Raw genomic sequence first — 13,274 nt, 5'->3', positions numbered from 1 at the left:
TCCCAAAGGGAAGAAGTTGTAGTCATCAGATATCTGCTATGTAAATTGTGTCTTGTCACAGTAGACAAATATTCTGTTTTTCATTGAGTTACAACAGAAAATGTTAAACTTTGAGCACTTTGCTAAAGTCAACTGATGATACTGCAGCGGCATTATTCCCACGTAACTGATGTTCTTGGCTACACAAATATTTTTTGATGTTGACACTACTTTTATTGTGGCAAAATATATGTAACATAAAATTTACCATTTTAACCATTTTTAAGTGTATAGGTCAGTAGAGCCAAGTACATTTATATTGTTGTCCAACCATTACCACTATACACTTACAGAAGAGTTTCATCTTACCAAACTGAAATTCTATACTCATTAAACAATAACACTGTTCCCTCCTTCCCTGCCAAGCACCATTCTATTTTCTGTGTTTATGAATTTCACTACTATAAGTAAAAAATAGTGTTTGTCCTTTGTGTCTGGCTTATTTTACTTAGCATAATCTTTAAGGTTCATCCATGTTGTAACATTATGTTAGAATTTCTTCCCTTCTCAAGGCAAAATAATATTTCATTACTCATTGATCCACAGTAATTTGCGCTGTTTCCACATTTTGGCTATTGTGAATAATGTTGCTATGAACATAGGTGCACAAATATCTGTTCAAGTCTCTGCCTTCAGTTTTTTTGGATACGTACCTAGAAGTGAAATTGCTAGATCAAATGGTAAATCTACATTTAATTGTCTTAAAAATGACTGTTTTCCATAAGAGCTGCGTCATTTTACATTCCATCTGTAGTGCACAAGAGTTTCAATTTTTCCATATTCTCACCAACATTTACTATTCTCTGTTTTGTTTTATAATAGCCATCCTGTGTGTGCGTGCTAAGTCGCCTCAGTCATGTCTGATTCTGTGCAACCCTATGGACTGTAGCCCGCTAGGCTCCTCTGTCCATGGGATTCTCCAGGCAAATATACTGGAGTGAGTTGACACGCCCTCCTCCAGGGAATCTTCCCGATTCAGGGATTGAACCCAAGTCTCTTACATCTCCTGCATTGGCAGGCAGGTTCTTTACCAATAGCACCACATGAGAAGCCCAGTAACCATCCTAGCAGGTATGAAATGGTATCCTGTGATTTGATTTGTATTTCCCTAACGACTGGTGACATTGAGGACACTTACTCTTTAAATATTATAGCTATATTTAGGTGTAATTCCCCCACTTTACTCCTTGCAGGTAACTATAGTTGTTTAAAAATTATGTCAAAATAAATCCTATGTTCTCAGTTTTCTCAAATGCTACTGAGAATATGCCTAGTTAATCAAGAATGGTGCTAATAGCTTCACATTTTAATCTTACAGTTATCACCAATAACACTAATTGACTGGGGGTAAATCTAGAGTTGATGTAAATGTAGGGAATGCAATGGTTTCATGCTAGGACCCTACACGAGGATTGGGAATTGTGCATGGTTTGGTAATTGTGAAGTTAAGTGACAAACTATATCAACCTATTTTATCTTCAGAAGTATAGAAGTTCAAGACAAATGATGAAGTTTTAAAGATTTTGTTTCTATTTCTGAGGGTTGAAATGCAATGTCATCAAGAAAGAAACATTTTATTACTTGTACCAGTGATTCTGCAAAAATTCTGTAGCAGAGAAAAATAATTTATAATTTTAAGAAGTTTCTTCTTGGAAAAAATACTCAGGAAAATATGTAAGCTAAATGAATCAGAAGCACTGTAATGTTGGAGTGGAGATAAATTTGATAATGAACTAATACCAATAGAAAACAATCGTTCATTTGAAACAAGCTGAAGAAAATAGAATATTTCCCTAATCCATCATTGGACACATATTTCTTTGAAAACAGCGATTAAAGGTGGGGTGGGAAGTAGTATGAATCTATGTCATAAGCATAAAGATAGTTTTGAGACATCACAGTGTAAGATAAAAGGGAAAATATCTTGCTTTCTAACTTTGAGTTTATTCCTACCAGATTTAAAACTAAATAATTGGCAGTTAAATTCTCAAACTCCTTCGATTGTAATGAATAACATTTCCTCAACTTATTCAATAATATTTGATAAGGTAATAGTGTAGTGTGCTGTGCTATGCTCAGTCGATTCAGTCCAGTCTGACTCTGCAGACTGTAGCCCGCCAGACTCCTGTGTTCATGGGATTCTCCAGGCAAGAATGCTGGAGTGGGTGGCCATGCCTTTCTCCAGGGGATCTTCCTGACCCGGGGATTGAACCTGTGTTCTCTTAACTCTCCTGCATTGGGGCGTGTCAACTCACTCCAAGGTGGGTTCTTTACTTCTAGTACTGCCTGTGGAGCCCCAATAGTGCAATAAATGAATACAATTCAGTTTATGTAACTTTCTCCAAAAAAAGAAAAATATCCAAACCTGGGTAGGAGCTGCCAACAGATTGGCTGCCTGACTCACAGACTTGTTCTCTTCTGGGGGTGACCCTAATGCCAAGGAAAGGGTGTACAGTAGACTAGGAAATGCTGTGGGTCCGTGGTCAGAGCTGATTGGTCACGAGTGGTTTTCCGACCTTAACTGGGTCAGTCAGAGCCTAGTCACAGAATGTTTTATTGTGAACCTGAGAGAAGCTTGAGTTTATCATTACGGAAGTACAGAAGTTGGTAGTGAAATCAGAGGCCATGCTAGGTCATTAGATCCAGCTTCTACTTTATGCAGGTGAAGAGTGGAGTGGGTGAAATCTCGCTTACTTTTACTGACCAAACCATGGGCCCTGGTTTGGTTGCATCCAAGAAAAACGTGTGCCTTTTTCAATTCACGAAGATGCCTCTTCTCACCAAACTATGCAACTGTGGAGCTGTCTCCGCCTTCTAATTTGTTCAAAAGTGCTATAGGGCGTGGGTTCAACCCCTGGCTTGGGAAGATCCCCTGGAGAAGGTAATGGCAACCCACTCCAGTATTCTTGCTTGGAGAATCCCACGGACAGAGGAGCCTGGCAGGCTACAGTCCATGGGGTCGCAAAGAGTCGTACACAACTGAGAGGCTCTGTGGGCACCTGCATGCACATACACATGCCATGGACTGGCAGTGGCCTCAAGGCTGTGCACCCCACCACGGACAGAAATCCGATCTGTAGTGAGAGGGAATGACGGGAATGCACAGGAGAGACGGAGGCCGAGAGCAGCAGTCTCAGCTGCAGCTGTGGCCCTCCTTCCAGCTGTGGCCCTGCTTCCAGCTGTTCCCGGGACACAGCTGCTCTCCTGCTTTTCTTCCAGGCAATTTAGCTGTAAGACACCCCAGTCCTTCCAATAGAATCCACTTTGCCTAACTTAGCTCAAGTTTGGCATCTATCACTTGCAACCAAAAAACTCCTGAGTAATATGAGTTATCGTAATCAAGTAGAGGTTATCACCTGGACCACTGACATAGGGCAAGAACTGATTTGCAGCCTGTGAGATGTATCTGAATAAAGTACCTAGCTAGTGCATGATTACAATATTAATATAGCAGAAAACTCAACAGAATTGCAGCAAGTTTAAAGAACTACATTGTAATGAGGATCTTTTAAGAAAGCAAAGGAATTCCAAAATATTCAATACTGTCAGTTCCTCTATCTATTAGGAAAAGGTTGACAATTTTTTAAAACATGCTAAGCAGCGTGCAGGCATAACAAGTGGGAAGATGTGTGGCAGGTTCAAAGCACATCAGCCATTGTGAATTCTTAGCTGGGACTATACTTTCATAGTTGATCTAAACTGAAAATTACGTCAACTGATTCTTTACATATTATACTTTGGTGGCCAATGAATCAAGTGTGATATTGATATTTGTTTCCAATTTTGAGCCAGCTTTTTTTTTTTTTTAACATTTATTTACTGTTCACTAAGTGTTACAAGAATTCTTTCTAAAGAGCCTCAAAGGGAAACTGTAAACACATTTTTTTCTTTGTTTTTAAAAGTAGAAGCAATACCACATAGTTTATCATCAGAGGGAAACGATGACTATTTCCAAACCATTTGGCACAGAGTAAAAGAATTTCTTCAGAAAATAATCTCTACATGTCTTATATTTGGAGGATAAAAATACCAAATCATGAAATTTTGGGTAGTGAGAAAAATGAGATTTTTTTTTCTACCTCCTCAGGATAGTATAAAATTAATATCTTTTTCTATGGATTGCTAATTATACTACTAGATTTGATCTGACTTTTTTTGGAGAATGGTTATATCAAAATAAAAATAATTTCTGAATTATCAAGTAAAGCAGTAGCAAAATACATTAAAAATTCCGTTACAGACTTGATGCAAGTATAATCCCAGAACTTTGGTTTTACCTAAAGTATCTACAGCTCAATTTCATCTATTAATCGATTTGACTCTTCCTTGACGTGGTCTTATCAGTGAGCCTTGTGACTTGGAGCTGTCACATGTTGCTTCGACTTGGTTGATTCCTGCAGTAGGATCGCCATGCTCACTGTCTCCTGTGCCTTGCTAGAACATTTACACTGTGTCATCGAGAGGTCCAAGGCCTGCTAACTTTTGTGGAGTAGAAGCTAATGACCAAAATAACAGAATGTAAGCTTTCAGTAGTACTATGGAATCACTGGCCCTATATGCTGAAAAGCAAATAATATTTTCTAAATTAATCTCTCCTATGAGAATCTTGCACATTACCTATGTACCTAGTCGCTCAGTCGTGTCCGACTCTTTTCGACCCCATGGAGCCTGCCAGGCTCCTCTGTCCATGGAATTCTCCAGACAAGAATACTGGAGTGGGTAGCCACTCCCTTCTTCAGAGGATCTTCTCCATCAAACCCGGGTCTGCTGCATTGCGGGCAGGTTCTTTACCATCTGAGCCAACAGGGAAGCCCTTGCACATTACCCGGCACTACTTTAATCTCCGGTATAAGAATTTTGGAATTCAGGTTGTTGTTGGGCTAACTTGATAAATTTAAACTTTCAAAAATCATAATTGAAAAAAATTATGTGAAATATTTCTGGCAGCTTTTTTCTTATTTAGTGAGAGGGGACACTGGCTTTCATGTCTAAGCCATCTTTGCCCATCTGCCCCTCAAATATTCCAAGCTTCTCTGGGGGACAAGGTATAGGGAGAGGTTTAGGATGGGAATCTAGAGAATTCACCATTTAAAAGCAGGTACCTGAGTGTTTTGCTGCTATCATGCCTTCTAGTAGCAAAACCTTGGAAATTCACCAAACACCCATCACAGAAGAATGGATAAATGAATTGTGGTGTGTTCTCTCAGTCAAAGCTCATACAGCAACGAGTGGGATGGCTAATTCTCCCATATACACATGATAAGCAAAAGAAGCCAGATACAAAGCATTCAGAGTTCACATTTACATAAAGTTCAAGCCCAGGCAAAACTCATACTTGATTTTCAAAATCAGGAGGGTGGCTACTCTTTGAGGGGGCAAGTTGGCTGCATGGCAGCTGCAAAGGTGATTGTCACTATTTCTGGGGGCACTGGAAACAGTGTTTTGATCTGGGTGCGAGTTATTTTGGTGTGTTCAGTTTTTGGAAATTATTAGCCTGTAAACTTAGGACTTGTACACTTCTCTATGTGTATATTATACTTCAATAATAATAGTTTCTTAAAAAGCAGGTGAAGAAAGAGAACCCAACAAAGGTGCTTGAGCAGGATTAGCTAGAGATGATGGGAAAAGGTCTGGAAAAAGGGATACCCTGGAAGCCATGGAAAGAGGATGTTTCAAGGAGGAGGAATTGGTTCAAAGTGCCAAATGGCTCAAGAAAGGAGGTTGAGTGGAATGAAGACTGAAAGCTGTCTACTGGGTTGGATGACTGGCCTCTGAGAGAACAGTCTTACAGGAGGTAGAAACCAGACAGCAGAGGACCGAGGCGTGAGACAGAGGGACATCAGGTTAGGCAGGTTTTCTTTCCCTGAAGACAGGAGAGATTTGACCATGTTAATATGTGGGAAAAAGAGTACTTTGAAAGGAAGATGCTAAAGCTAGGGGGGATGATTAATGCGGCCCCAAGGAAGGGGAGGAAGTAGAATTAGCCTTGGGCAGGGGCAGGGACACCTTGCATCCCACAATCATTGTGGGAAGGATCTTTTTTATTCTCCAATTCTTTTATTTTTTTAATTTATTTTAATTGGAGGCTAATTACTTTACAATATTGTGGTGGTTTTTGCCATACACAAGGAACAGGGGCAGATTCACTTAGAGGCCAGGAGCTGAGGGACCTCACCCTAGTGGTGTCTGTCTTAAACACGGCAAAGGAAAAATAAAAGGATTAAATGAGATAATGTGAAAAGACCTTGTGAACTGAATGAGCGACAAACATGCAAGTTTATTTCTCATCTTTCTTTTGTCCTCCTTTAAGCTTTTGTTAAGCAAAATGCATGTTGAGCCATTTATAAAGGGAGAGTAACGGATCTACAGTGTGTAGAGCTCTTAGGGGTGAAATTATTCATTGAAACCCTCCCCTCCCCAAACATACTCGTCACTATATTCACCTAATGAATTGGCAAGTCACAGGTAGGGTCTTGTTATTAATTCAACTTGACGGTTTAAACCGATAACCAGCACCAACTGAAGTGTTTTCTGGAAATTCCTTTTCCAGTCACAGTTACTTCTGCTCTAGGAGGGCAAGACCCTAGGAAAGGTCAGCTGTCCCTGGGAAAACAAGATCTGAGTTCCTAGGTCTCGCCTCTACCTCAAGGCATGCTCCACAAGGCCGCGCTGACTTCCATAGAGTCCTTCTCTCTTTCCTGGATACCCAGCCCCAGCCATGTTTGTAGAGTTGGTCTGAGTTTCTTCCCATTCTTCTGCCTGACCGGCATCCTCATTTCCATCAAAGGCAGATCAATTTGGGGAAATTATCATGTGGAAACTGAAGCTCTGGAAATGTATCCATGTCAGCTATCTTGGTCTGGTATCTTTGGAAAGTCTTTGAGGACTCTTGGAGGTGGGGGAGGGGGGTAGCCCACTTACCCCAGTATAAAGGACTCTGTTCTAACAGAATAAGTAAAACTAAATCAAGCTGTTATCAAAAATGAGGAGGCAGGTTGCTATTCCAAGCACATTCTATGCACTTACTTCAAAAGCTGTTTAGAGTTGTGCTGACTTGACATTCAGAAAACCCACAAGAACCCAGAGATTTCGCATTTTCTGGGAATTAAGTACAAAATGCTTGTCAGATAACAGAGTTTTAGGGGATGCTGAGGAGTGTTTCATAGCAGACCATTAGTCTGGGATGTTATCACATGAGCCTCAGTGGGGGTTTGAGCTGCTGGCTGTGGGCAGAGTCTGATAACACCTGAGTAACCTCACTCCCAGGGCCAGACCTGCCAATCTGCAATCTCAGGGCATCATGAGCTCAGCTTCCAGAACCAGACATTCCGAAGGACTCCAGCTAGAGGCAAGCAGCACAACCAAGGGATAAGCTTAAAGAACAGAGGAAAAGAGGTATTTCAGTGCCAAAAATAACTGAGACTCAGGGACCCGGACTAATTCAGAACAAGTTCCTTGTGGTGATCCATTTCGTGAGACAGATAATAGCAACAATTTGAGTGCCCATGTGGAAGATGTGTCTGCCTTACAACACCAAGGAAGGCTTGGTGCCCCTCCTTGGGAATTTGCTGTCAGGAGGTTAACAAGTCAAGTCTCTGCAGATTCTGCCGAGAGTGTCTGCATAACTCAGCAACGGGCAACTCACCACAGGCAAACCAAGAGGAAGGGCTTGCTCCAACTCACCCGCCAAGTGGCAAAACCATGCAACGGCCAACAACGATGTCAGCTTTCCAGTAACTGTTTGACCTTGAGCATAGAAAAACAGGAGGAAAACGGAGACTATTGAATACTTATGCAGGGTTCTATGAGGTGGTGGAAGTGGCGTGGGAAAATATTTCACATGATTCTTGCCTGCTCAGCCTGACAAAGAAAGCTTGTGGTTTGCTGTCAGATTTCTTCAGCTAAATTTGTCAAAGGGAGAAAAACCTCTGTCGGGTGAGGGAAATCTCTCTCTTCAAACAGCTCCATATCACCCCCTGCCTTAATGATTCAAGGCACTCAAGGCACCCCTGGCCCTCCGTCTCCTCCACTCTTTACATCTGTCGGGGCCGGGGGACGGGGAAAGATCCACACGCAGAGATAAAGATTGTGTGTCAGCCTTCGTCCCTGCTTTGGACTCATTTCTAGCTCAGCCCCAGCGGGAATGTGGCTTAGTCATTTTATCTAACACAGAGAGCCAAGGCAGCGATGGGGTCCCAGCATTTCCCCAACAGTCTCCCGGGAATCCCCATGAATGCTGTGCAAGCATTTCCGTCTCCATAGCTTAATTAAATTCTGATTCTCTTTTCTCCTTAATGAAATTAAATGATTTTCAAAGTGCCACTCTTTGACATCAATCAATAAAGATTTGAGTAAAAGGACTGTGGTATGGGGAAAAGTCCCCGTCTTTGGAACCAGAGAGACCCTGGTTTGGATCTCAGACTGCCCTTAGCTATGACTGCTGGTGAGAGAAAATGTCTCTATTAGACCAGGAACTTCTCAGGAAAATACATGAAGGGATTTTTCTTTTCTTAATAAATGATGCTTTTTTATTTTAGTTTCAATCGCTATTTAAGTTACTAGATTATATTTGGAGAAAAATCCAACATGTTTCACTGAATTCCCTTAATATAGAAGACTATGCTGCTTTCTTTTGAGGTCACATCAGGTCAATATTGGTTTCTCAACAAGCCTGGAGAAGCCATCCTAAATGAAAGCCCTGTCATCAAAGGCTTGCAAAATAAGCCTTGCAGTAGAAGAGTTGTCACTAGCTTTTAACCTTTAGCAGTTAAGATGCAGCTAGGGCCTGGCAAATACTCAAGGCCTGCACTGAGCAATCAGTTCCAGTAGGACTGTTACAGACCTTTACAGAGCACTTAGGCATTCTTTCTGAAGTATGTTTATGATACTAAGAGTAAATTCTTATTTTCAAAGTAGAGACTCATGCCCTGTATAGAGGTGCACCCATGGTTTGAATCCTGTGTAATGTAGGGTGAAAAGTGTATTTTTTGGAGAAGGAATAAAACAATACTTTGGCTCAAATTGCCTTCCTTGTGGGGCAAGTACATTCAACCAGAGTAGGGAAGGTGGGAATATGGGGTGAGCTTTGGAGAGAATGTCAACAAAGCTCTTTACTGTTATTCTTACTGTTGTTGAAGACAAGAGATCAACAGAGATCAACCAGAAATAGCCCCAACAAGCTCCTCTGAGATAAGACTGTTTTCAAATAGAGCACTTTTGTCAGTGCTTCCTAAAATCTTCTGCCTTCTACTTTTGCCATGTTTGCTAGATCTGTGTAATACTTGTACTTCATTATATTTAATTCATTTTAAATTGATTCACTTTTTATACTTAGCTGAATTCTCAAAAATAATTTGGGAAATCACAGTATTTTTATATTTTTCTATTCTATACTGTTCTAGTAAACAGAACTATTAAAATACATTTTCAAGTACCTCTTAAAATAATCTTGTGTCCCACCAGTAGGCACACCATACTTTGAGAGACAGTTTTTTTAGATAATCAGACTATTATATACTGAGGCAGCATTCTGTGAGGTGATGGAAGTGGCATGGGAAATAAAAGGAGTGACTATTGCAGGGGATTAATGGTTCCTTTTTTTTTTTTTTCCCTATATATTACTTACCAAACCTTCTTTCAATCTCTTACCGGTTGAGAAACTCTTAACAACATCCTCCCCTTTCTTAAATATCTAAACATAGTTTTATGTGCACCATTCCACTTGACCCTCACAACTCCCTATGAGGTAGGTTAGATAAACATTATGACCTTCACTCAAAGCAGATATTAGGGCTCGGATTTTAAATCACTCATTCAAAGATACATGGGTAATCAGCAATATGAGCTAAGCTTTCTGGCTCTTTATCAGTCAGTTATAACACGTGTCTCCTTCATAACAAACTCATGGCTGACAGGAGCCAGGTATAAAGAAGGAGTGTGTGTTTGTGTGCCTGTGTCTAAGCTACTCTCATCATCATGTACCAATTTCAAAGACTGGACCTTAAGTCAAGGTCAGCTTGTCACAGAGACAAGACTTCTGTTCCAATTCAATGGAAAACAGTGTGATTTCCATTTTCTCCAAGATTTTGGTAGTTAAGGACACATGTTTTAGGGTCAGATATACTTGGGTTTGAAACTTTGCTTCTCTGCTTATTTGGTATATGCCCCTGGGAAATTTTTTTAAATTTAATTTTGATCAGTTTCATAATACCTAAAGTGGGCATAATAATACCTATTGGTGTAGGGCTGCTGTCTACAGTGGCTGGGGAGAATGCCTACATCTTGGGGCTATGGCTCTGTCTGATGGTATAAAAGGAAGAGCTTGTTATCACTATGCTCAGTCTAAAAAGAAATTAGATGATGGCTATTATTATTACTTTAGTAAGAAATGCCTACTGTTGATGCATTCGCTACCTAATATTTTGAAATGAAAGGTGATATAATTGAACTTTTCAAACGGAGGTCATCTTCATACTTATAAAAATAAATCTGTGATAATGGGTATCTTCATTCAAACACTCACTATTTCCCTCTCTAAATGCAATAACAGTACACTGACCTCTCTCTTACCTTATTTCTGTGACCAAGTAACCATTGCCAACCCCTCCAAATACCATCACAGCAACAAAGATGCTTTACATTTTTATAGGGCTGAAAATGTACATTAACTCAAGTATACTAACTCACCTGTCCTTCACAATTGCCTTCTCATGCAGATATTATTCTCATTTCACAGATGAAGCAACACTCTCAAAGGGGCTGGATGACCTGCCAATGTCACACAGTGTGTAAATAGAAAAGTTGGGACGGAAACACAGGACTTCTCATTCTTTCCTGCCACATGAGTCTCTGACAAAGCAGGAAATAACTACGTGGTTGAATCTTCCTTTGACTTATATCTCCTCTTGCTGGTAGATAATATCATTGTGTGTATGTTAGTTGTTCAGTTGGGTCTGTCTCTTTGGGATCCATGAACTGTAGCCTACCGGGCTCGTCTGTCCATGGATTCTCCAGGCAAGAATACTGGAGTGGGTTGCCATGCCCTTCTCCAGGGGATCTTTCTGACTCAGGGACTGAACCTGGGTCTCCAGAATTGCAGGCAGATTCTTTACCATCTGAGCCACCAGGGAAGTCCAACATAATGTCATAAGCTTCTGCATAAAGTTACCCAACGCCTCAATGAGTGCCTTTTCGATTGATACTGATGCAGGTAGCAGTTATTACTCTCCATCCTAGATGCCATTGGCCTGTTGGGGTTTTATCCCTTTTATTTAAACAGGGAAATCAGGCAGCTGGAATTGAACGTTTTCTAAAAAGGAAAACTGAGTCATCTGTTTTTCAGTGATTTCCATCCTAACCTCCTTCTGTCTCGCTAGATGGCAAATAGCTTCCAGATCATTTAGTGACTCAGCTACAGGTTGGCAACTTGTCTGGGATTCCAATTCAGTTTCAGGATGTTAATTTCCTATTTCCTCCCTGTTTCAGAAAGTATCACAATAGACTTTAATTACTGCTGTGGGCATTCAAAGAAAGGAAAAAAATGGGTTGGTTTTACAAACTGTTGTGCCCTTTCAATCCTGAAGACGAGACCTTTGACTGAGAACCTGCAGGTCAATGTATCACCCAGTCATCTTTTAAAAATGTCAAATAACCCCCTTCAATGGGCTCTAGGGCCCAGACATCACACACACTCTAGAGAAAAAAGAAAGGAAAACAAAAATAGAGAGCAAGGGAGAAAGGAAAAGTTAAGGGTAGAGAGAAGGGGAGCATGCTAACCTCAGGTCCCTCTCACAGTCCCTAAGCCCGAAATAGGGAAAATCCCAGCGGTATTCAGACAGTTGGAAAGTATCATTATTCCTTTTTTTCTTTCCTCTCCTACTGTAAAGGCTTCATAGTCTAAATCATCATCATTACAACTGAGTACTTTTGCAACATGGTTTACCAACTGCTGCCGCACTTTAGAGAACTGCTATTGGGTCAGATTACTTAGCAGTGTTCTCTCTTGAATAGATTATGAATTATATTTGTAGTTGTTTTAGTAGCATATGTGTTCTATTTTCATTTGGATTAAAGGGTAGGATTTGTAAAACATTCCCAACTGCTTTGGTGAGACAGTTTAATTCACTAGACTTGAAAACATTGGCTTCAAGACTGAATTTCAACTAGGAATATATACAAATACATTTGTTAAAAAACAGATTAAAACAAAAAACAGTTTAATACCTGCCTAGCACAGGAAAACTCCCAAGATGGCATAGTCTGTTAAGCCCTTGCACAAGTTACCATCAGATATTGGAAATAGAAAAAAAACAAGAAAATAAAATAGCACAATCCAACCCTTCTATAGGCGTCACACCCCCTGCATCAGAATCAACAGCTGTTAAACACACACATTCACAGCCTTGGTGGCTAAGCCACTCAATCAGAATCTCTGGGGGTAAGGCCCAGGAATCTGTATGTTTATCAAGGTTTCCAGGTGATTCTGATGCACCTCGCCTTTGAGAAACAACCTAGAGAATAGAAAGATGGGCCAGCCTTTCACTGGGGTGCCAGGGTTTGCCTTCAGACACTGTCATCCAGGTCTTATTTGGTCTCATGACTAGGATTACTACTAACCAATTGCTGTTGTAGGAACTACTTAAAACTGGAATTAGTTTATACTAAGAAAATGTAACACTGACTTTCAATCACATGCAAATCTTTGGGAATGTTATAACTCAGCTCTGGGATCTTTTATTTGAAGCTCTTCTTTGAACACATGGTTATTTACTCATTTTTAGTTCAAAGAAAAGGACTCCATAAAGACTGTTTATGACAACAAAGGCATATTCTTTCTGCAAACTTAGACTGCTGGCAACCAGAATCTCCTTGCAAAAAAAAAAAATTTTTTTTTAATTACAAAAGGTTAGGTCTGTCCAGGTTAAGGCAATAAGTTGGTGGGCTCAAATGACACATTCAAACAAGTGCAGTTATGGCTTTGTCAGTATTTTATTTACTTGGGATCATTGGACTTACTTGACTTACTTAATTGATATTAGGACTGCCAATTACCTCTCAAGTGAAGCTCTATGTCAAACCAGTTCACCAATTATGTAAATATCACCAGCAAAGTCCATTAACAATTTTCGGGACATAAAAATAGAATCTGGGTAATAAAGTCTAATCCCTGTCTTCCCTTTGTACTTAGTCTTGTCTCACTTGCTCATGGGGTACTGCCTGCAGAGGACTGCAGAGGC

The sequence above is a fragment of the Cervus canadensis genome, chromosome 2 (genome assembly GCF_019320065.1).
Source record: "Cervus canadensis isolate Bull #8, Minnesota chromosome 2, ASM1932006v1, whole genome shotgun sequence".
NCBI lineage: Eukaryota > Metazoa > Chordata > Mammalia > Artiodactyla > Cervidae > Cervus > Cervus canadensis.
This window is presented reverse-complemented; position numbering follows the sequence as displayed.